Raw genomic sequence first — 24,395 nt, 5'->3', positions numbered from 1 at the left:
CTGTAAATTGCTTCAGACCTGCATTCCGTTTGATGGTAAGAGGCTTTTGAACTGGAGGAATGATCTAATACGCTGGTCTTTGCGGTCAGCCTGAGCCTGTGTGCAGCTTTAATATTCATGGGCAGGCCCAGGAATTAAGTAGTGATCTGGGTAGTGGGTGGTGTGGGTTATGCAGCAGAGGACTGCTCTCTTTCTTCCTGACTGGGAGCTTGGTTAAATACAGTAGGGTGGTTATATACAGTAGGCTGGTTATATACAGTAGGGAGTGGTTATATACAGTATAGTTGTTATATAAAGTAGGGTGGTGCTTATATACAGTAGATTGGTTATATACATTAGGATGGTGGTTATATGCAGAAGGCTGGTGGTTTATACAGAAGGGTGGTGGTTATATACTGACGGGTGGTTATATACAGTTGGGTGGTTATATAGAGTAGTGTCGTTTTATACAATAGGCTGTTTATATACAGTACTGAGTGGTTATATACAGTAGGATGGAGGTTATATACAGTAGAGTGGTTATATAGAGTAGGGTCGTTGTATGCTGGTTATATAGAGTAGTGTCGTTTTATACAATAGGCTGGTTATATACAGTACTGAGTGGTTATATACAGTAGGTTGGAGGTTATATACAGTAGAGTGGTTATATAGAGTAGGGTCGTTGTATGCAGTAGGGTGGTTATATACCGTATCGTGGTTTGATACATAAGGGTGGTTATGTACAGTAGGGTAGTAGTAATGTAAATGTGGGTTGTTATATACATTAGGGGTGAATATAAAGAGTAGGTTGGTTGTAATATACAATAGGGTGGTAGTTATATACAGTAAAGGGGTTCAATAAAGTAGGGTGGTAGTTATATCCAGTAGGGTGGTAGTTATATGCAGTAGGTTGGTGGTTATATACAGTAGCGTGGTTATATACATTAGGGGTGAATATATACGGTAGGTTCTTTTTTAAATCCATCATATTGGTGGTTATATACAGCAGGGTGATGGTTATATACAGTAGGTTGGTTATATACAGTAAGTTGGTTATATACAGTAGATGGGTGGTTACATAAAGTTGGGTGGTTATATACAGAAGGGTGGTTATATACAGTAGTGTGGTGGTTAGATACAGTAGGGTGGTTATATACCGAAGGGTGGTTAAATACAGAAGGGTGGTGATATACAATAGTGTGGTGGTTATATACAGTAGGGTGGTTATATACAGTAGGGTGGTTATATACAGTAGGGTGGTTATATACAGAAGGGTGGTTATATACAGTAGGGTGGTTATATACAGTAGGGTGGTTATATACAGTAGGGTGGTTATATACAGAAGGGTGGTTATATACAGAAGGGTGGTTATATACAGAAAGGTGGTTATATACGGTAGGGTAGTTATTTACATTAGGGAGGTTATATACAGTAGGGTGGTTATATACAGAAGGGTGGTTATATACAGTAGGGTGGTTATATACAGAAGGGTGGTTATATACAGTAGGTTGGTTATATAAGGTAGGGTGGTTATATAAGGTAGGGTGGTTATATACAGTAGGGTGGTTATATACAGAAGGGTGGTTATATACAGAAGGGTGGTTATATACAGAAAGGTGGTTATATACGGTAGGGTAGTTATTTACATTAGGGAGGTTATATACAGTAGGGTGGTTATATACAGTAGGGTGGTTATATACAGAAGGGTGGTTATATACAGTAGGGTGGTTATATAAGGTAGGGTGGTTATATACAGTAGGGTGGTTATATACAGAAGGGTGGTTATATACAGAAAGGTGGTTATATACAGAAAGGTGGTTATATACGGTAGGGTAGTTATATACAGAAGGGTGGTTATATACAGTAGGGTGGTTATATACAGTAGGGAGGTTATATACAGAAGGGTGGTTATATACAGAAGGGTGGTTATATACAGAAGGGTGGTTATATACAGAAAGTATATACAGAAAGGTGGTTATATACGGTAGGGTAGTTATTTACATTAGGGAGGTTATATACAGTAGGGTGGTTATATACAGAAGGGTGGTTATATACAGAAGGGTGGTTATATACAGAAAGGTGGTTATATACGGTAGGGTAGTTATTTACATTAGGGAGGTTATATACAGTAGGGTGGTTATATACAGAAGGGTGGTTATATACAGAAGGGTGGTTATATACAGAAAGGTGGTTATATACGGTAGGGTAGTTATTTACATTAGGGAGGTTATATACAGTAGGGTGGTTATATACAGGAGGGTGGTTATATACAGAAGGTGGTTATATACAGAAAGGTGGTTATATACGTGGGTGGTTATATACAGTAGGGTGGTTATATACAGTAGGGTGGTTATATACAGTAGGGTGGTTATATACAGTAGGGTGGGTATATACAGTAGGGTGGTTATATACAGAAGGGTGGTTATATACAGAAGGGTGGTTATATACAGAAAGGTGGTTATATACGGTAGGGTAGTTATTTACATTAGGGAGGTTATATACAGTAGGGTGGTTATATACAGGAGGGTGGTTATATACAGAAAGGTGGTTATATACAGAAAGGTGGTTATATACGGTAGGGTGGTTATATACAGTAGGGTGGTTATATACAGTAGGGTGGTTATATACAGTAGGGTGGTTATATACAGTAGGGTGGGTATATACAGTAGGGTGGTTATATACAGAAGGGTGGTTATATACAGAAGGGTGGTTATATACAGAAAGGTGGTTATATACGGTAGGGTAGTTATTTACATTAGGGTGGTTATATACAGAAGGGTGGTTATATACAGAAGGGTGGTTATATACAGAAAGGTGGTTATATACGGTAGGGTAGTTATTTACATTAGGGAGGTTATATGCAGTAGGGTGGTTATATACAGTAGGGTGGTTATATACAGAAAGGTGGTTATATACGGTAGGGTGGTTATATACAGTAGGGTGCTAATATACAGTAGGGTGGTTATATACAGTAGGGTGGTTATATACAGAAGGGTGGTTATATACAGAAAGGTGGTTATATACAGAAAGGTGGTTATATACGGTAGGGTAGTTATTTACATTAGGGAGGTTATATGCAGTAGGGTGGTTATATGCAGTAGGGTGGTTATATACGGTAGGGTAGTTATTTACATTAGGGAGGTTATATACAGAAGGGTGGTTATATACAGAAGGGTGGTTATATACAGAAGGGTGGTTATATACAGAAGGGTGGTTATATACAGAAGGGTGGTTATATACAGAAAGGTGGTTATATACGGTAGGGTAGTTATATACGGTAGGGTGGTTATATACGGTAGGGTGGTTATATACGGTAGGGTGGATATATACAGAAGGGTGGTTATATACAGTAGGGTGGTTATATACAGTAGGGTGGTTATATACAGTAGGGTGGTTATATACAGAAGGGTGGTTATATACAGAAAGGTGGTTATATACAGAAAGGTGGTTATATACAGAAAGGTGGTTATATACGGTAGGGTAGTTATTTACATTAGGGAGGTTATATGCAGTAGGGTGGTTATATACAGTAGGGTGGTTATATACAGAAGGGTGGTTATATACAGAAAGGTGGTTATATACAGAAAGGTGGTTATATACGGTAGGGTGGTTATATACGGTAGGGTGGTTATATACGGTAGGGTGGTTATATACAGAAAGGTGGTTATATACGGTAGGGTGGTTATATACGGTAGGGTGGTTATATACGGTAGGGTGGTTATATACGGTAGGGTGGATATATACAGAAGGGTGGTTATATACAGTAGGGTGGTTATATACAGTAGGGTGGTTATATACAGTAGGGTGGTTATATACAGAAGGGTGGTTATATACAGAAAGGTGGTTATATACAGAAAGGTGGTTATATACAGAAAGGTGGTTATATACGGTAGGGTAGTTATTTACATTAGGGAGGTTATATACAGAAGGGTGGTTATATACAGAAGGGTGGTTATATACAGAAAGGTGGTTATATACAGAAGGGTGGTTGTATACAGAAGGGTGGTTATATACAGAAAGGTGGTTATATACGGTAGGGTAGTTATTTACATTAGGGTGGTTATATACAGAAAGGTGGTTATATACGGTAGGGTAGTTATTTACATTAGGGAGGTTATATGCAGTAGTTTTTTTTTACAGTCGTTTAAAAAAAAATAGTAGATGGTTATATACAGTAAGGGTGTGGTTATATGCAGCAGGGGGGTGGTTATATAGAGTAGTGTTGTTATATACAGAAAGGTGGTTATATACGGTAGGGTAGTTATTTATATTAGGGAGGTTATATGCAGTAGGGTGGTTATATACAGAAGGGTGGTTATATACAGAAGGGTGGTTATATACAGTAGGGTGGTTATATACAGTAGGGTGGTTATATACAGAAGGGTGGTTATATACAGAAGGGTGGTTATATACAGAAATGTGGTTATATACGGTAGGGTAGTTATTTACATTAGGGAGGTTATATGCAGTAGGGTGGTTATATACAGTAGGGTGGTTATATACAGTAGGATGGTTATATACAGTAGGGTGGTTATATACAGAAAGGTGGTTATATACGGTAGTGTAGTTATTTACATTAGGGAGGTTATATGCAGTAGGGTGGTTATATACAGTAGGGTGGTTATATACAGAAGGGTGGTTATATACAGAAAGGTGGTTATATACGGTAGGGTGGTTATATACGGTAGGGTGGTTATATACAGAAGGGTGGTTATATACAGAAAGGTGGTTATATACGGTAGGGTAGTTATTTACATTAGGAAGGTTATATGCAGTAGGGTGGTTATATACAGTAGGGTGGTTATATACAGAAGGGTGGTTATATACAGAAAGGTGGTTATATACAGTAGGGTGGTTATATACAGAAGGGTGGTTATATACAGAAAGGTGGTTATATACGGTAGGGTAGTTATTTACATTAGGGAGGTTATATGCAGTAGGGTGGTTATATACAGAAGGGTGGTTATATACGGTAGGGTAGTTATTTACATTAGGGTGGTTATATACAGAAAGGTGGTTATATACGGTAGGGTGGTTATATACAGAAGTCTTAAAAATAGGTGGTTATATACAGAAAGGTGGTTATATACGGTAGGGTGGTTATATACAGTAGGGTGGTTATATACAGAAAGGTGGTTATATACGGTAGGGTGGTTATATACAGAAGGGTGGTTATATACAGAAAGGTGGTTATATACAGAAAGGTGGTTATATACGGTAGGGTGGTTATATACAGTAGGGTGGTTATATACAGAAAGGTGGTTATATACAGAAGGGTGGTTATATACAGAAGGGTGGTTATATACAGAAAGGTGGTTATATACGGTAGGGTGGTTATATACAGTAGGGTGGTTATATACAGAAAGGTGGTTATATACGGTAGGGTAGTTATTTACATTAGGGAGGTTATATACAGAAGGGTGGTTATATACAGAAGGGTGGTTATATACAGAAAGGTGGTTATATATGGTAGGGTAGTTATTTACATTAGGGAGGTTATATACAGTAGTTTTTTTTTTACAGTCTTTAAAAAAAAATAGTAGATGGTTATATACAGTAAGGGTGTGGTTATATGCAGCAGGGGGGTGGTTATATAGAGTAGGGTGGTTATATACAGAAAGGTGGTTATATACGGTAGGGTAGTTATTTACATTAGGGAGGTTATATACAGTAGGGTGGTTATATACAGTAGGGTGGTTATATACAGAAGGGTGGTTATATACAGTAGGGTGTTTATATACAGTAGGGTGGTTATATACAGAAAGGTGGTTGTATACAGAAGGGTGGTTATATACAGTAGGGTGGTTATATACAGAAGGGTGGTTATATACAGTAGGGTGGTTATATACGGTAGGGTGGTTATTTACATTAGGGAGGTTATATGCGGTAGGGTGGTTATATACAGAAGAGTGGTTATATACAGAAAGGTGGTTATATACGGTAGGGTAGTTATTTACATTAGGGAGGTTATATGCAGTAGGGTGGTTATATACAGAAGGGTGGTTATATACGGTAGGGTAGTTATTTACATTAGGGTGGTTATATACAGAAAGGTGGTTATATACGGTAGGGTGGTTATATACAGAAGGGTGGTTATATACAGAAAGGTGGTTATATACGGTAGGGTGGTTATATACAGTAGGATGGTTATATACAGAAAGGTGGTTATATACGGTAGGGTGGTTATATACAGAAGGGTGGTTATATACAGAAAGGTGGTTATATACGGTAGGGTGGTTATATACAGAAGGGTGGTTATATGCAGTAGGGTGGTTATATACAGTAGGGTGGTTATATACAGTAGGGTGGTTATATACAGAAAGGTGGTTATATACAGTAGGGTGGTTATATACGGTAGGGTGGTTATATACAGAAGGGTGGTTATATGCAGTAGGGTGGTTATATACAGTAGGGTGGTTATATACAGAAGGGTGGTTATATACAGAAAGGTGGTTATATACGGTAGGGTAGTTATTTACATTAGGGAGGTTATATGCAGTAGGGTGGTTATATACAGAAGGGTGGTTATATACAGAAAGGTGGTTATATACGGTAGGGTAGTTATTTACATTAGGGAGGTTATATACAGAAGGGTGGTTATATACAGAAGGGTGGTTATATACAGTAGGGTGGTTATATACAGAAAGGTGGTTATATACGGTAGGGTGGTTATATACAGTAGGGTGGTTATATACAGAAAGGTGGTTATATACGGTAGGGTGGTTATATACAGAAGGGTGGTTATATACAGAAAGGTGGTTATATACAGAAAGGTGGTTATATACAGTAGGGTGGTTATATACAGGAGGGTGGTTATATACAGAAAGGTGGTTATATACAGAAAGGTGGTTATATACGGTAGGGTGGTTATATACAGTAGGGTGGTTATATACAGTAGGGTGGTTATATACAGTAGGGTGGTTATATACAGTAGGGTGGGTATATACAGTAGGGTGGTTATATACAGAAGGGTGGTTATATACAGAAGGAAAGTGGTTATATACAGGGTAGTTATTTACATTAGGGAGGTTATATACAGTAGGGTGGTTATATACAGAAGGGTGGTTATATACAGAAATATACAGTGGTTATATACAGAAAGGTGGTTATATACGGTAGGGTGGTTATATACAGTAGGGTGGTTATATACAGTAGGTTATATACAGTAGGGTTATATATACAGTAGGGTGGTTATATACAGAAGGGTGGTTATATACAGAAGGGTGGTTATATACAGAAAGGTGGTTATATACGGTAGGGTAGTTATTTACATTAGGGTGGTTATATACAGAAGGGTGGTTATATACAGAAGGGTGGTTATATACAGTAGGGTTATATACGGTGGTTATTATACATTAGGGAGGTTATATGCAGTAGGTGGTTATATACAGTAGGGTGGTTATATACAGAAAGGTGGTTATATACGGTAGTTTATATACAGTAGGGTGCTAATATACAGTAGGGTGGTTATATACAGTAGGGTGGTTATATACAGAAGGGTGGTTATATACAGAAGGGTGGTTATATACAGAAAGGTGGTTATATACAGTAGGGTAGTTATTTACATTAGGGAGGTTATATACAGAAGGGTGGTTATATACAGAAGGTGGTTATATACGGTAGGGTAGTTATTTACATTAGGGAGGTTATATACAGAAGTTTTTACAGGGTGGTTATATACAGAAGGGTGGTTATATACAGAAGGGTGGTTATATACAGAAGGGTGGTTATATACAGAAAGGTGGTTATATACGGTAGGGTAGTTATATACAGTAGGGTGGTTATATACGGTATATACGGTAGGGTTGATATATACAGTTATATACAGTAGGGTGGTTATATACAGTAGGGTGGTTATATACAGTAGGGTGGTTATATACAGAAGGGTGGTTATATACAGAAAGGTGGTTATATACAGAAAGGTGGTTATATACAGAAGGTGGTTATATACGGTAGGGTGGTTATTTACATTAGGGAGGTTATATGCAGTAGGGTGGTTATATACAGTAGGGTGGTTATATACAGAAGGTGGTTATATACAGAGGGTGGTTATATACAGAAAGGTGGTTATATACAGTAGGTTAGTTATATACAGTAGTGTGGTGGTTATATACAGTAGGTTGTTTATATACGGTAGTGTGTGGATATATACAGAAGGTGGTTTGGTTATATACAGTAGGGTGGTTATATACAGTAGGGTGGTTATATACAGTAGGGTGGTTATATACAGAAGGGTGGTTATATACAGAAAGGTGGTTATATACAGAAGGTGGTTATATACAGAAAGGTGGTTATATACGGTAGGGTAGTTATTTACATTAGGGAGGTTATATACAGAAGGGTGGTTATATACAGAAGGGTGGTTATATACAGAAAGGTGGTTATATACAGAAGGGTGGTTATATACAGAAGGATGGTTATATACAGAAGGTATTATATACGGTAGGGTAGTTATTTACATTAGGGTGGTTATATACAGTAGGATGTTTATATACAGAGGGTAGGTAGGTTATATACAGTATTTTAGTTATATACAGTATAGAGGTTATATGAGTTTTTTTTTTACAGTTTTAAAAAAATAGTAGATGGTTATATGCAGTAAGGGTGTGGTTATATGCAGGTTTTATATAGGAGTAGTGTTGAAAACAGAAAGGTGGTTATATACGGTAGGTTATTATTTATATTAGGAGGTTATATGCAGTAGGGTGGTTATATACAGAAGGTGGTTATATACAGAAGGTGGTTATATACAGTAGGGTGGTTATATACAGTAGGGTGGTTATATACAGAAGGTGGTTATATACAGAAGGGTGGTTATATACAGAAATGTGGTTATATTAGAGTAGTTATTTACATTAGGGAGGTTATATGCAGTAGGGTGGTTATATACCGTGCCAGTTATATACAGTAGGATGGTTATATACAGTAGGGTGGTTATATACAGAAAGGTGGTTATATACGGTTGTAGTTATTTACATAGGGAGGTTATATGCAGTAGACTGGTTATATAAGGGTGGTTATATACAGAAGGGTGGTTATATACAGAAGGTTATATACGGTAGGGTGGTTATATACGGTAAGGGGTGGTTATATACAGAAGGGTGGTTATTTACATATGTTATATACGGTAGGGTAGTTATTTACATTAGGAAGGTTATATGCAGTAGGGTGGTTATATACAGTAGGTTGGTTATATACAGAAGGGTGGTTATATACAGAAAGGTGGTTATATACAGTAGGGTGGTTATATACAGAAGGGTGGTTATATACAGAAAGGTGGTTATATACGGTAGGGTAGTTATTTACATTAGGGAGGTTATATGCAGTAGGGTGGTTATATACAGAAGGGTGGTTATATACGGTAGGGTAGTTATTTACATTAGGTGGTTATATACAGAAGGTGGTTATATACGGTAGGGTGGTTATATACAGAAGGTGGTTATATACATTAGGGGGTGGTTATATACAGTAGGGTGGTTATATACAGAAAGTTGGTTATATACAGAAAGGTGGTTATATACGGTAGGGTGGTTATATACAGTATACAGAAAGGTGGTTATATACAGAAGGGTGGTTATATACAGAAGGGTGGTTATATACAGAAGGTGGTTATATACAGGTAGGGTGGTTATATACAGTAGGGTGGTTATATACAGAAAGGTGGTTATATACGGTAGGGTAGTTATTTACATTAGGGAGGTTATATACAGAAGGGTGGTTATATACAGAAGGTGGTTATATACAGAATGGTGGTTATATATGGTAGGGTAGTTATTTACATTAGGAGGTTATATACAGTAGTGGTTTTTACAGTCTTTAAAAAAAATAGTAGATGGTTATATACAGTAGGGTGTGGTTATATGCAGCAGGGGTGGTTATATACAGGTAGGGTGGTTATATACAGAAAGGGTGGTTATATACGGTAGGGTAGTTATTTACATTAGGGAGGTTATATACAGTAGGGTGGTTATATACAGTAGGGTGGTTATATACAGAAGGGTGGTTATATACAGTAGGGTGTTTATATACAGTAGGGTGGTTATATACAGAAAGGTGGTTATATACAGAAGGGTGGTTATATACAGTAGGGTGGTTATATACAGAAGGGTGGTTATATACAGTAGGGTGGTTATATACGGTAGGGTGGTTATTTACATTAGGGAGGTTATATGCGGTAGGGTGGTTATATACAGAAGAGTGGTTATATACGGTAGGGTAGTTATTTACATTAGGGTGGTTATATACAGAAAGGTGGTTATATACGGTAGGGTGGTTATATACAGAAGGGTGGTTATATACAGAAAGGTGGTTATATACGGTAGGGTAGTTATTTACATTAGGGAGGTTATATGCAGTAGGGTGGTTATATACAGAAGGGTGGTTATATACGGTAGGGTAGTTATTTACATTAGGGTGGTTATATACAGAAAGGTGGTTATATACGGTAGGGTGGTTATATACAGAAGGGTGGTTATATACAGAAAGGTGGTTATATACGGTAGGGTGGTTATATACAGTAGGATGGTTATATACAGAAAGGTGGTTATATACGGTAGGGTGGTTATATACAGAAGGGTGGTTATATACAGAAAGGTGGTTATATACGGTAGGGTGGTTATATACAGAAGGGTGGTTATATGCAGTAGGGTGGTTATATACAGTAGGGTGGTTATATACAGTAGGGTGGTTATATACAGAAAGGTGGTTATATACAGTAGGGTGGTTATATACGGTAGGGTGGTTATATACAGAAGGGTGGTTATATGCAGTAGGGTGGTTATATACAGTAGGGTGGTTATATACAGAAGGGTGGTTATATACAGAAAGGTGGTTATATACGGTAGGGTAGGTATTTACATTAGGGAGGTTATATGCAGTAGGGTGGTTATATACAGAAGGGTGGTTATATACAGAAAGGTGGTTATATACGGTAGGGTAGTTATTTACATTAGGGAGGTTATATACAGAAGGGTGGTTATATACAGAAGGGTGGTTATATACAGTAGGGTGGTTATATACAGAAAGGTGGTTATATTTCACTTCAGGTTGGTGGTTATATGCATACGGTAGGGTGGTTATATACAGTAGGGTGGTTATATACAGAAAGGTGGTTATATACGGTAGGGTAGTCATTTACATTAGGGAGGTTATATACAGAAGGGTGGTTATATACAGAAGGGTGGTTATATACAGAAGGGTGGTTATATACAGAAAGGTGGTTATATACAGAAAGGTGGTTATATACGGTAGGGTGGTTATATACAGTAGGGTGGTTATATACAGAAGGGTGGTTATATACAGAAGGGTGGTTATATACAGAAAGGTGGTTATATACGGTAGGGTGGTTATATACAGTAGGGTGGTTATATACAGAAAGGTGGTTATATACAGAAGGGTGGTTATATACAGTAGGGTGGTTATATACAGAAGGGTGGTTATATACAGTAGGGTGGTTATATACGGTAGGGTGGTTATTTACATTAGGGAGGTTATATGCGGTAGGGTGGTTATATACAGAAGAGTGGTTATATACGGTAGGGTAGTTATTTACATTAGGGTGGTTATATACAGAAAGGTGGTTATATACGGTAGGGGTGGTTATATACAGAAGGGTGGTTATATACAGAAAGGTGGTTATATACGGTAGGGTAGTTATTTACATTAGGGAGGTTATATGCAGTAGGGTGGTTATATACAGAAGGGTGGTTATATACGGTAGGGTAGTTATTTACATTAGGGTGGTTATATACAGAAAGGTGGTTATATACGGTTGGTTATATACAGAAGGGTGGTTATATACAGAAAGGTGGTTATATACGGTAGGGTGGTTATATACAGTAGGATGGTTATATACAGAAAGGTGGTTATATACGGTAGGGTGGTTATATACAGAAGGGTGGTTATATACAGAAAGGTGGTTATATACGGTAGGGGTTATATACAGAAGGGTGGTTATATGCAGTAGGTGGTTATATACAGTAGGGTGGTTATATACAGTAGGGTGGTTATATACAGAAAGGTGGTTATATACAGTAGGGTGGTTATATACGGTAGGGTGGTTATATACAGAAGGGTGGTTATATGCAGTAGGGGTGGTTATATACAGTAGGGTGGTTATATACAGAAGGGTGGTTATATACAGAAAGGTGGTTATATACGTAGGGGTATATTTACATTAGGGAGGTTATATGCAGTAGGGTGGTTATATACAGAAGGGTGGTTATATACAGAAAGGTGGTTATATACGGTAGGGTAGTTGTTTACATTAGGGAGGTTATATACAGAAGGGTGGTTATATACAGAAGGGTGGTTATATACAGTAGGGTGGTTATATACAGAAAGGTGGTTATATACGGTAGGGTGGTTATATACAGTAGGGTGGTTATATACAGAAAGGTGGTTATATACGGTAGGGTAGTCATTTACATTAGGGAGGTTATATACAGAAGGGTGGTTATATACAGAAGGGTGGTTATATACAGAAGGGTGGTTATATACAGAAAGGTGGTTATATACAGAAAGGTGGTTATATACGGTAGGGTGGTTATATACAGTAGGGTGGTTATATACAGAAGGGTGGTTATATACAGAAGGGTGGTTATATACAGAAAGGTGGTTATATACGGTAGGGTGGTTATATACAGTAGGGTGGTTATATACAGAAAGGTGGTTATATACGGTAGGGTAGTTATTTACATTAGGGAGGTTATATACAGAAGGGTGGTTATATACAGAAGGGTGGTTATATACAGAAGGGTGGTTATATACAGAAGGGTGGTTATATACAGAAAGGTGGTTATATACGGTAGGGTAGTTATTTACATTAGGGAGGTTATATACAGTAGTTTTTTTTTTACAGTCGTTTAAAAAAAATAGTAGATGGTTATATACAGTAAGGGTGTGGTTATATGCAGCAGGGGGGTGGTTATATAGAGTAGGGTGGTTATATACAGAAAGGTGGTTATATACGGTAGGGTTGTTATTTACATTAGGGAGGTTATATACAGTAGGGTGGTTATATACAGTAGGGTGGTTATATACAGTAGGGTGGTTATATACAGAAGGGTGGTTATATACGGTAGGGTGGTTATATACAGAAAGGTGCTTATATACAGTAGGGTGGTTATATACAGTAGGGTGGTTATATACAGAAGGGTGGTTATATACAGAAAGGTGGTTATATACAGTAGGGTGGTTATATACAGTAGGGTGGTTATATACAGAAGGGTGGTTATATACAGTAGGGTGGTTATATACGGTAGGGTGGTTATATACAGAAGGGTGGTTATATACAGAAAGGTGGTTATATACGGTAGGGTAGTTATTTACATTAGGGAGGTTATATACAGTAGTTTTTTTTTTACAGTCGTTTAAAAAAAAATAGTAGATGGTTATATACAGTAAGGGTGTGGTTATATGCAGCAGGGGGGTTATATACAGAAAGGTGGTTATATACGGTAGGGTAGTTATATACAGTAAGGGTGTGGTTATATGCAGCAGGGGGGTGGTTATATAGAGTAGGGTTGTTAGATACAGTAGGGTAGTTATATACAGTAAGGGATTGGTTATATGCAGCAGGGGGGTGGTTATATAGAGTAGGGTTGTTAGATACAGTAGGGTGGTTATATACAGTAAGGGTGTGGTTATATGCAGCAGGGGGGTGGTTATATAGAGTAGGGTTGTTAGATACAGTAGAGTGGTTTTATAGAGTAAGGTCATTATGTACAGTAGGCTGGTTATATACTGTAGCGTGGTTATATACAGAAAGGTGGTTATATACAGTAGAAATGGTTATATACAGAAGGTTGGTAATATACAGTAGGTTAGTTATATGCAGTAGTGTGGTGGTTTTATACAGTAGGTTGTTGTTTAAAAACAGTAGTGTGGTGGTTATATATTGTCGGGTGGTTTGGTTATATATTGTCGGGTGGTTATATACATTTGGGGTGGATATATACAGTAGGTTGGTTGCTATATAAAGTAGATTTGTGGTTATATACAGAAGGGTGGAGGTTAAAAACTTTGGGGGAGTTATATAAAATGGGATGGAGGTTATATACTGTTAGGGGTGTGGTTATATACAGTAGGGTGGTTATATACAGTATGGCTGTGGTTATATATGGTAGGGGTGGTTATATACAGTAGGATGTTTGAATACAGTAGGGTAGTTATATACAGTAGGATGGTTATATACACTAGGGTGGTTATATACAGTAGGATGTTTGAATACAGTAGGGTAGTTATGTACAGTAGGATGGTTATATACAGTATTGTAGTTATATACAGTATGGAGGTTATATGCAGTAAGCTGGTTTTATACATTAGGAGGGTTTTGAAAACTGTAGGTGGTTATATGCAGTAGGGTTATGGTTAAATGCAGTAGGGAGTTGTTATGTAGAGTAGGGTTGTTATATACAGTAGGCTGATTATATACGGTATGGTGGTTATATAAAATAGGGTGTTAGTTATATACAGTAGAGTGCTTATATACAGCAGTTTGGTTATATATAGTAGGGATTGGATATATACAGTAGGTTGGTGGTTATATTGGGGCGGCAGGGTAGCCTAGTGGTTAGAGTGTTGGACTAGTAACCGGAAGGTTGCCAGTTCAAACCCCCGAGCTGACAAGGTACAAATCTGTCGTTCTGCCCCTGAACAGGGGGCACTGTTCCTAGGCCGTCATTGGAAATAAGAATTTGTTCTTAACTGACTTGCCTAGTTAAATAAAGGTTAAAAAAAATATATATATATATACAGTAGGTTATATATGGTAGGGTGGTTATATACAGTAAGGTGGTGGTTATATACAGTAGAGTGGTTATTTACCATATGTTGGTGGTTATATGCAGAAGGCTGGTGGTTTATACCGAATGCTTGTTATCTATTGTGGTGGTTATTTACAGTAGGTGGGTGGTTATATAAAGTAGGGTGTTTATATACAGTATGGCTGTGGTTATATACTGTCGGGGTATGGTTATATACATTAGGGTGGTTATTTACTGTAGGGGTGTGGTTATATACATTAGGGTGGTTATTTACTGTAGGGAGATCATATGCTTTAGAGTGGTTTTATAGAGTCGGGGGGTCGTTAAATACAGTCGGCTGGTTATATACAGTAGTGTGGTTATATACAATAGGGCGGTGGTTATATAAGGTAGGGTGGTTATATACAGTAGTGTGGTTATTTACATTAGGGTGGTGGTTATATACAGTAGGGTGGTTTATTACAGTCAGTTGGTTATACACAGTAGGTTGGTGGTTACATACGGTAGGGTGGTTATATACAGGATGGTGGTTATATACAGGATGGTGGTTATATACAGGATGGTGGTTATATACAGTAGGTTGGTGGTTACTTGCGGTAGGGTGGTTATATACAGTAGTGTGGTTATTTACATTAGGGTGGTGGTTATATACAGTAGGGTGGTTTATTACAGTCAGTTGGTTATACACAGTAGGTTGGTGGTTACATACGGTAGGGTGGTTATATACAGGATGGTGGTTATATACAGGATGGTGGTTATATACAGGATGGTGGTTATATACACGATGGTGGTTATATACAGTAGTGTGGTTATATACAGGATGGTGGTTATATACAGTAGGTTGGTGGTTACATACGGTAGGGTGGTTATACACAGGATGGTGGTTATATACAGGATGGTGGTTATATACAGTAGGTTGGTGGTTATATACAGTAGTGTGGTTATATACAGGATGGTGGTTATATACAGTAGGTTGGTGGTTACTTGCAGTAGGGTGGTTATATACCACAGGGTGGTTATATACAGTAGGGAGGTTATATACAGGATGGTGGTTATATACAGTTGTTTGGTGGTTACATACAGTAGTGTGGTTATATACAGTAGAGTGGTTATACAGTTGAAGTCAGAAGTTTACATACACCTCATCCAAATACATTTAAACTCAGTTTTTCACTATTCCTGACATTTAATCCTAATAAAAATTCCCTGTCTTAGGTCAGTTAGGATCACCACTTATTTTTAAGAATATGACATGTCAGAATAATAGTAGAGATAATAGTAGAGAGTACGATTTATTTCAGCTTTTATTTCTTCTTCACATTCCCAGTGGGTCAGAAGTTTACATTCACTCAATTAGTAGTTGGTAGCATTGCCTTTACATTGTTTAACTTGGGTAAAACGTTTCGGGTAGACTTCCACAAGCTTCTCACAATAAGTTGGGTGAATTTTGGCCCATTCCTCCTGACAGAGCTGGTGTAACTGAGTCAGGTTTGTAGGCTTCCATGCTCGCACATGCTTTTTCAGTTCTGCCCACACATTTTCTATAGGGTTGAGGTCAGGGCTTTGTGATTGTCACTCCAATACCTTGACTTTGTTGTCAATCCATTTTGCCACAACTTTGGAAGAATGCTTGGGGTCATTGTGCATTTGGAAGACCCACTTGCGACCAAGCGTTAACTTCCTGATTGACGTCTTGAGATGTTGCTTCAATATATCCACATCATTTTCCGTCCTCATGAAGCCATCTATTTTGTGAAGTGCACCAGTCCCTCCTGCAGCAAAGCACCCCCACAACATGATGCTGCCACCCCCGTGCTTCACGGTTGGGATGGTGTTCCTCAGCTTGCAAGCCTCCCCCTTTCTCCTCCAAACATAACAATGGCCATTACAGCCAAACAGTTCAATTTTATTTTGATCAGACCAGAGGACATTTCTCCAAAAAGTATGTTCTTTGTCGCCATGTGCAGTTGCAAACCGTAGCTTTTAAGGTGGTTTTGGAGCAGTGGCTTCTTCCTTGCTGAGCGGCCTTTCAGGATATGTCGATATAGGACTAATTTTACTGTGGATATACTGTATAAACCTTTGTACCCATTTCCTCCAGCATCTTCACAAGGTCCTTTGCTGTTGTTCTGGGATTGATTTACACTTTTGACACCAAAGTACTTTCATCTCTAGGAGGCAGAACGCTTCCTGAGCGGTATGATGGCTGCGTGGTCCCATGGTGTTTATACTTGTTTACTAATGTTTGTAGAGATGAACGTTGTACCTTCAAGCATTTGCAAATTGCTCCCAAGGATGAGCCAGACTTGTGGAGGTCTACAAGGTCCTGGCTGATTTCTTTTGATTTTCCCATGATGTCAAGCAAAGAGGCAGTGAGTTTGAAGATAGGCCTTGAAATACATCCACAGGTACACCTCCAATTGACTCAAATGATGTCGATTAGACAGAAGCTTCTAAAGCCATGAGATAATTTTCTGAAATATTCCAAGCTGTTCAAAGGAACAGTCAACTTAGTGAATGTAAACTTCTGACCCACTGGAATTGTGATACAGTGAATTATAAATGAAATAAATCTGTCTGCAAACAATTGTTGGAAAAATTACTTCCGTCATGCACAAAGTAGATGTCCTAAGCGACTAGCCAAAACTAGAGTTTGTTCATAAGAAATGTATGTAGTGGTTGAAAAACAAGTTTTAATGACTCTAATCTAAGTGTATGTAAACTTCCGATTTCAACTGTATACTTCAGGTTGGTGGTTATATGCAGTAGGTTGTTGGTTAATACAGATGGGGGGTTATATACAGTAGGGTGTTGGTTATATACAATAGGGTGGTTATATGCAGAAGGGTGGTGGTTATATACAGTAGGGTGGTTATATACAGTAGGGTGGTTATATACAGTAGGGGGTTATATACAGTAGGGTGGTGGTTATATACAATATGTACAGGGCTCCCGATTGGCGCAGAGGTCTAATTCACTGCATCTCTGTGCTTGATGAATCACTACAGACACCCTGGTTTGAATCCAGGCTGTATCACAATTGGCTGTGTTTGGGAGTCCCATAGGGTGGCGTAGGGTGGCACAGGGTCCCATAGGGTGGCGTAGGGTCCCATAGAGTCCCATAGGGTGGCACAAACCCGGGTTTTCCGGGTTTGTGCAGTGTAGGTAGTCATTGTAAATGAGAATTTGTTCTTAACTGACTTAGTAGTTAAAGAAAGGTTCAAATAAAGGTTAAATAAAGGTTCAAATGAAAAATACAGTAGTAAGGCTGTTATATACAGTCAGTGGTGGTTATATAGAGTAGGCGGTGGTTATATACGGTAGGGTGGTGGTTATATACGGTAGGGTGGTGGTTATACACATAAGGGTTTTTTAATACAGTAGGGGGTGGAAAAATAAGGTGGTTATATACAGTAGAGTGGTGGTTATATACGGTAGGGTGGTGGTTATACACATAAGGGTTTTTGAATACAGTAGGGGGTGGAAAAATAAGGTGGTTATATACAGTAGAGTGGTGGTTATATACAGTAGTATGGTGGATATATACAGCAGGGTGGTTATATACAGTAGGGGGTGGTTATATACAGTAGAGTGGTGGTTATATACAGTAGAGTGGTGGTTATATACAGTAGGGGGTGGTTACATACAGTAGTATGGTGGATATATACAGCAGGGTGGTTATATACAGTAGAGTGGTGGTTATATACAGTAGAGTGGTAGTTATATACAGTAGAGTGGTGGTTATATACAGTAGAGTGGTGGTTATATACAGTAGGGGGTGGTTACATACAGTAGTATGGCGGATATATACAGCAGGGTGGCTATATACAGTAGAGTGGTGGTTATATACAGTAGAGTGGTGGTTATATACAGTAGAGTGGTGGTTATATACAGTAGGGGGTGGTTACATACAGTAGTATGGCGGATATATACAGCAGGGTGGCTATATACAGTAGAGTGGTGGTTATATACAGTAGTATGGTGGTTATATACAGTAGGAGGGTGGTTATATACAGTAGGGGGTGGTTATATACAGTAGGAGGGTGGTTACATACAGTAGTATGGTGGATATATACAGCAGGGTGGTTATATACAGTAGGGGGTGGTTATATACAGTAGAGTGGTGGTTACATACAGTAGAGTGGTGGTTATATATAGTAAGGGGGTGTTTATATACAGTAGGGGGGTGTATATATACAATAGTGGTTGGTTATATGCAGTAGGGGGTTGAAAATATATTAGGGTGGTTAAATACAGTACGGTGGCTGTTATATGCAGAAAGGGGTTATATACAGTATGTTGTGGTTATATACAGTAGGGGAGTGGTTATATACAGAAGGGTGGTTGTTATATACAGTAGGGGAGTGGCTTCATACAGTATGGTTGTTGTTATATAGAGTAGGTTGGTTATATAAATTAGGGTGGTTATATACAGTAGTGTTTTTATGTACAGTAGGGGGTTGGTTATATTCAGTAGCGTGGTTATATACTGTAGGGTGGTCTTTTTATACAGTAGGGTGGTTATATACAGTAGGTGGTTGGTTATATACAGTAGCGTGGTTATATACTGTAGGGTGGTCTATTTATACAGTAGGGTGGTTATATACAGTAGGTGGTTGGTTATATACAGTAGCGTGGTTATATACTGTAGGGTGGTCTTTTTATACAGTAGGGTGGTTATATACAGTAGGGTGGTTATATACAGTAGGGAGTTGGTTATATTCAGTGGGGTGGTTATATACTGTAGGGTGGTATTTTTATACAGTAGGGTGGTTATTTACAGTAGGGTGGTTGTTATGTACAGTAGGGTGGTTATATACAGTAGGGTGGTAGTTATATACAGTAGAGTGATGGTTATATACAGTAGGCGGGTGGTTATATACAGTAGGGGGGTGGTTATATACAGTAGTATGGTGGTTATATACAGTAGGAGGGTGGTTATATACAGTAGTGTGGTTATATACAGTAGGGTAGTGGTTATATACAGTAGAGTGGTGGTTACATACAGTAGTGTGGTGGATATATACAGCAGGGTGGTGGTTATATACAGTAGTGTGGTTATATACAGCAGGATGGTTGTTAAATACAGTAGTGTGGTGGTTATATACAGTAGTGTGGTTATATACAGTAGGGTAGTGGTTATATACAGTAGTGTGGTGGTTATATACAGTAGGAGGGTGGTTATATACAGTAGTGTGGTTATATACAGTAGGGTAGTGGTTATATACAGTAGAGTGGTGGTTACATACAGTAGTGTGGTGGATATATACAGCAGGGTGGCGGTCATATACAGTAGGAGGGTGGTTATATACAGTAGTATGGTGGTTATATACAGTAGTGTGGTTATATACCGTAGGGTAGTGGTTATATACAGTAGAGTGGTGGTTACATACAGTAGTGTGGTGGATATATACAGCAGGGTGGCGGTTATATACAGTAGGGTAGTGGTTATATACAGTAGGGGGGGGTGGTTATATACAGTAGGAGGGTGGTTATATACAGTAGGGTAGTGGTTATATACAGTAGGAGGGTGGTTATATACAGTAGTGTGGTTATATACAGTAGGGTAGTGGTTGTATACAGTAGAGTGGTGGTTACATACAGTAGTGTGGTGGATATATACAGCAGGGTGGCGGTTATATACAGTAGTATGGTGGTTATATACAGTAGGGTAGTGGTTATATACAGTAGGGGGGTGGTTATATACAGTAGGGTAGTGGTTATATACAGTAGAGTGGTGGTTACATACAGTAGTGTGGTGGATATATACAGCAGGGTGGCGGTTATATACAGTAGGAGGGTGGTTATATACAGTAGGGGGTGGTTATATACAGTAGGAGGGTGGTTATATACAGTAGGGGGTGGTTATATACAGTAGGAGGGTGGTTATATACAGTAGGGTGGTGGTTATATACAGTAGGAGGGTGGTTATATACAGTAGGGGGGTGGTTATATACAGTAGGGGGGTGGTTACATACAGTAGGGGTGGTTATATACAGTAGGAGGGTGGTTATATACAGTAGGGGGGTGGTTATATACAGTAGGAGGGTGGTTATCTACAGTAGGGGGATGGTTATATACAGCAGGGTGGCGGTTATATACAGTAGGAGGGTGGTTATATACAGTAGGGGGGTGGTTGTATACAGTAGGAGGGTGGTTATATACAGTAGGGTAGTGGTTATATACAGTAGAGTGGTGGTTACATACAGTAGTGTGGTGGATATATACAGCAGGGTGGCGGTTATGTACAGTAGGAGGGTGGTTATATACAGTAGGGGGGTGGTTATATACAGTAGTATGGTGGTTATATACAGTAGTATGGTGGTTATATACAGCAGTGTGGTTATATACAGTAGGGTAGTGGTTATATACAGTAGGGGGGGTGGTTATATACAGTAGGGGGGTGGTTATATACAGTAGTATGGTGGTTATATACAGTAGGAGGGTGGTTATATACAGTAGTGTGGTTATATACAGTAGAGTGGTGGTTATATACAGTAGGGGGGTGGTTATATACAGTAGGAGGGTGGTTATATACAGTAGGGGGGTGGTTATATACAGTAGGGAGGTGGTTATATACAGTAGGAGGGTGGTTATATACAGTAGGGGGGTGGTTATATACAGTAGGGTAGTGGTTATATACAGTAGAGTGGTGGTTACATACAGTAGTGTGGTGGATATATACAGTAGGGTAGTGGTTATATACAGTAGAGTGGTGGTTACATACAGTAGTGTGGTGGATATATACAGTAGGGTAGTGGTTATATACAGTAGAGTGGTTGATATATACAGTAGGGTAGTGGTTGTATACAGTAGAGTGGTGGTTACATACAGTAGTGTGGTGGTTATATACAGCAGGGGGGCGGTTATATACAGTAGGGGGTGGTTATATACAGTAGTATGGTGGTTATATACAGTAGTATGGTGGTTATATACAGTAGGGTAGTGGTTATATACAGTAGGGTAGTGGTTATATACAGTAGGGGGGGTAGTTATATACAGTAGTGTGGTTATATACAGTAGGGTAGTGGTTATATACAGTAGGGGGGGTGGTTATATACAGTAGTATGGTGGTTATATACAGTAGGAGGGTGGTTATATAGAGTAGTGTGGTTATATACAGTAGGGTAGTGGTTATATACAGTAGAGTGGTGGTTACATACAGTAGTGTGGTGGATATATACAGTAGGGTGGGTGGCTTTTGGTTATATACAGTAGGAGGGTGGTTATATACAGTAGGGGGTGGTTATATACAGTAGGTGGTGGTTATATACAGTAGAGTGGTGGTTATATACAGTAGAGTGGTGGTTATATACAGTAGGGTAGTGGTTACATACAGTAGTGTGGTGGATATATACAGTAGGGGTGGTTATATACAGTAGGAGGGTGGTTATATACAGTAGGGGTGGTTATATACAGTAGGGGGTGGTTATATACAGTAGTGTGGTGGTTATATACAGTAGGGTAGTGGTGGTTATATACAGTAGGGTAGTGGTTACATACAGTAGTGTGGTGGTTATATACAGTAGGGGGTGGTTATATACAGTAGGAGGGTGGTTATATACAGTAGGGGGTGGTTATATACAGTAGCATGGTGGTTATATACAGTAGTGTGTGGTTATATACAGTAGGGTAGTGGTTATATACAGTAGGGGGTGGTTATATACAGTAGGGGGTGGTTATATACAGTAGGGGGTGGTTATATACAGTAGTATGGTGGTTATATACAGTAGGAGGGTGGTTATATACAGTAGGGGGTGGTTATATACAGTAGGAGGGTGGTTATCTACAGTAGGGGGATGGTTATATACAGCAGGGTGGCGGTTATATACAGTAGGAGGGTGGTTATATACAGTAGGGGGGTGGTTGTATACAGTAGGAGGGTGGTTATATACAGTAGGGGGGTGGTTATATACAGTAGGGTAGTGGTTATATACAGTAGAGTGGTGGTTACATACAGTAGTGTGGTGGATATATACAGTAGGGTAGTGGTTATATACAGTAGAGTGGTGGTTACATACAGTAGTGTGGTGGATATATACAGTAGGGTAGTGGTTATATACAGTAGAGTGGTTGATATATACAGTAGGGTAGTGGTTATATACAGTAGGAGGGTGATTATATACAGTAGGGTAGTGGTTATATACAGTAGAGTGGTGGTTACATACAGTAGTGTGGTGGATATATACAGTAGGGTAGTGGTTATATACAGTAGAGTGGTGGTTACATACAGTAGTGTGGTGGATATATACAGTAGGGTAGTGGTTATATACAGTAGAGTGGTTGATATATACAGTAGGGTAGTGGTTATATACAGTAGGAGGGTGGTTATATACAGTAGGGGGGTGGTTATATACAGTAGGGGGTGGTTATATACAGTAGGGGGGTGGTTATATACAGTAGTATGGTGGTTATATACAGTAGTATGGTGGTTATATACAGTAGGGTGGTGGTTATATACAGTAGGGTAGTGGTTATATACAGTAGGGGGTAGTTATATACAGTAGGGGGTAGTTATATACAGTAGGGTAGTGGTTATATACAGTAGGGGGTGGTTATATACAGTAGTATGGTGGTTATATACAGTAGGAGGGTGGTTATATAGAGTAGTGTGGTTATATACAGTAGGGTAGTGGTTATATACAGTAGAGTGGTGGTTACATACAGTAGTGTGGTGGATATATACAGCAGGGTGGCGGTTATATACAGTAGGGGGGTGGTTATATACAGTAGGGGGTGGTTATATACAGTAGAGTGGTGGTTATATACAGTAGAGTGGTGGTTATATACAGTAGGGTAGTGGTTATATACAGTAGAGTGGTGGATATATACAGCAGGGTGGCGGTTATATACAGTAGGAGGGTGGTTATATACAGTAGGGGGGTGGTTATATACAGTAGGGGTGGTTATATACAGTAGAGTGGTGGTTATATACAGTAGAGTGGTGGTTATATACAGTAGGGGTGGTTACATACAGTAGTGTGGTGGTTATATACAGTAGGGGGTGGTTATATACAGTAGGAGGGTGGTTATATACAGTAGGGGGTGGTTATATACAGTAGGGTGCTGGTTATATACAGTAGTGTGTGGTTATATACAGTAGGGGTGGTTATATACAGTAGGGGTGGTTATATACAGTAGGGGGTGGTTATATACAGTAGGGTAGTGGTTATATACAGTAGTATGGTGGTTATATACAGTAGGAGGGTGGTTATATACAGTAGGGTAGGTGGTTATATACAGTAGGGGTGGTTATATACAGTAGAGTGGTGGTTATATACAGTAGAGTGGTGGTTATATACAGTAGGGTAGTGGTTATATACAGTAGTGTGGTGGTTATATACAGTAGGGGTGGTTATATACAGTAGGAGGTGGTTATATACAGTAGGGTGGTTATATACAGTAGTATGGTGGTTAAATACAGTAGTGTGTGGTTATATACAGTAGGGTAGTGGTTATATACAGTAGAGTGGTGGTTATATACAGTAGGGGGTGGTTATATACAGTAGGGGTGGTTATATACAGTAGTATGGTGGTTATATACAGTATATATATAGGAGGGTGGTTATATACAGTAGGTGGTGGTTATATACAGTAGGGTGGTGGTTATATACAGTAGGAGGGTGGTTATATACAGTAGTGTGGTTATGT

At 38.8% G+C, this 24,395-nt stretch overlaps 1 protein-coding gene across 1 annotated transcript in view; it reads left to right on the top strand.

The window, feature by feature from the left end:
• LOC115141311 (calsyntenin-2-like) overlaps positions 1-24,395 on the top strand; it is a 584,100-nt gene that overhangs the window by 197,299 nt on the left and 362,406 nt on the right. The gene's annotated exons all lie outside the window — the stretch shown is intronic.

The sequence above is a fragment of the Oncorhynchus nerka genome, linkage group LG14 (assembly GCF_034236695.1).
Source record: "Oncorhynchus nerka isolate Pitt River linkage group LG14, Oner_Uvic_2.0, whole genome shotgun sequence".
Classification (NCBI taxonomy): Eukaryota; Metazoa; Chordata; class Actinopteri; order Salmoniformes; family Salmonidae; genus Oncorhynchus; species Oncorhynchus nerka.
Note: the sequence above shows the minus strand (reverse complement) of the source record. Positions and strands in the feature narration are given on the sequence as shown.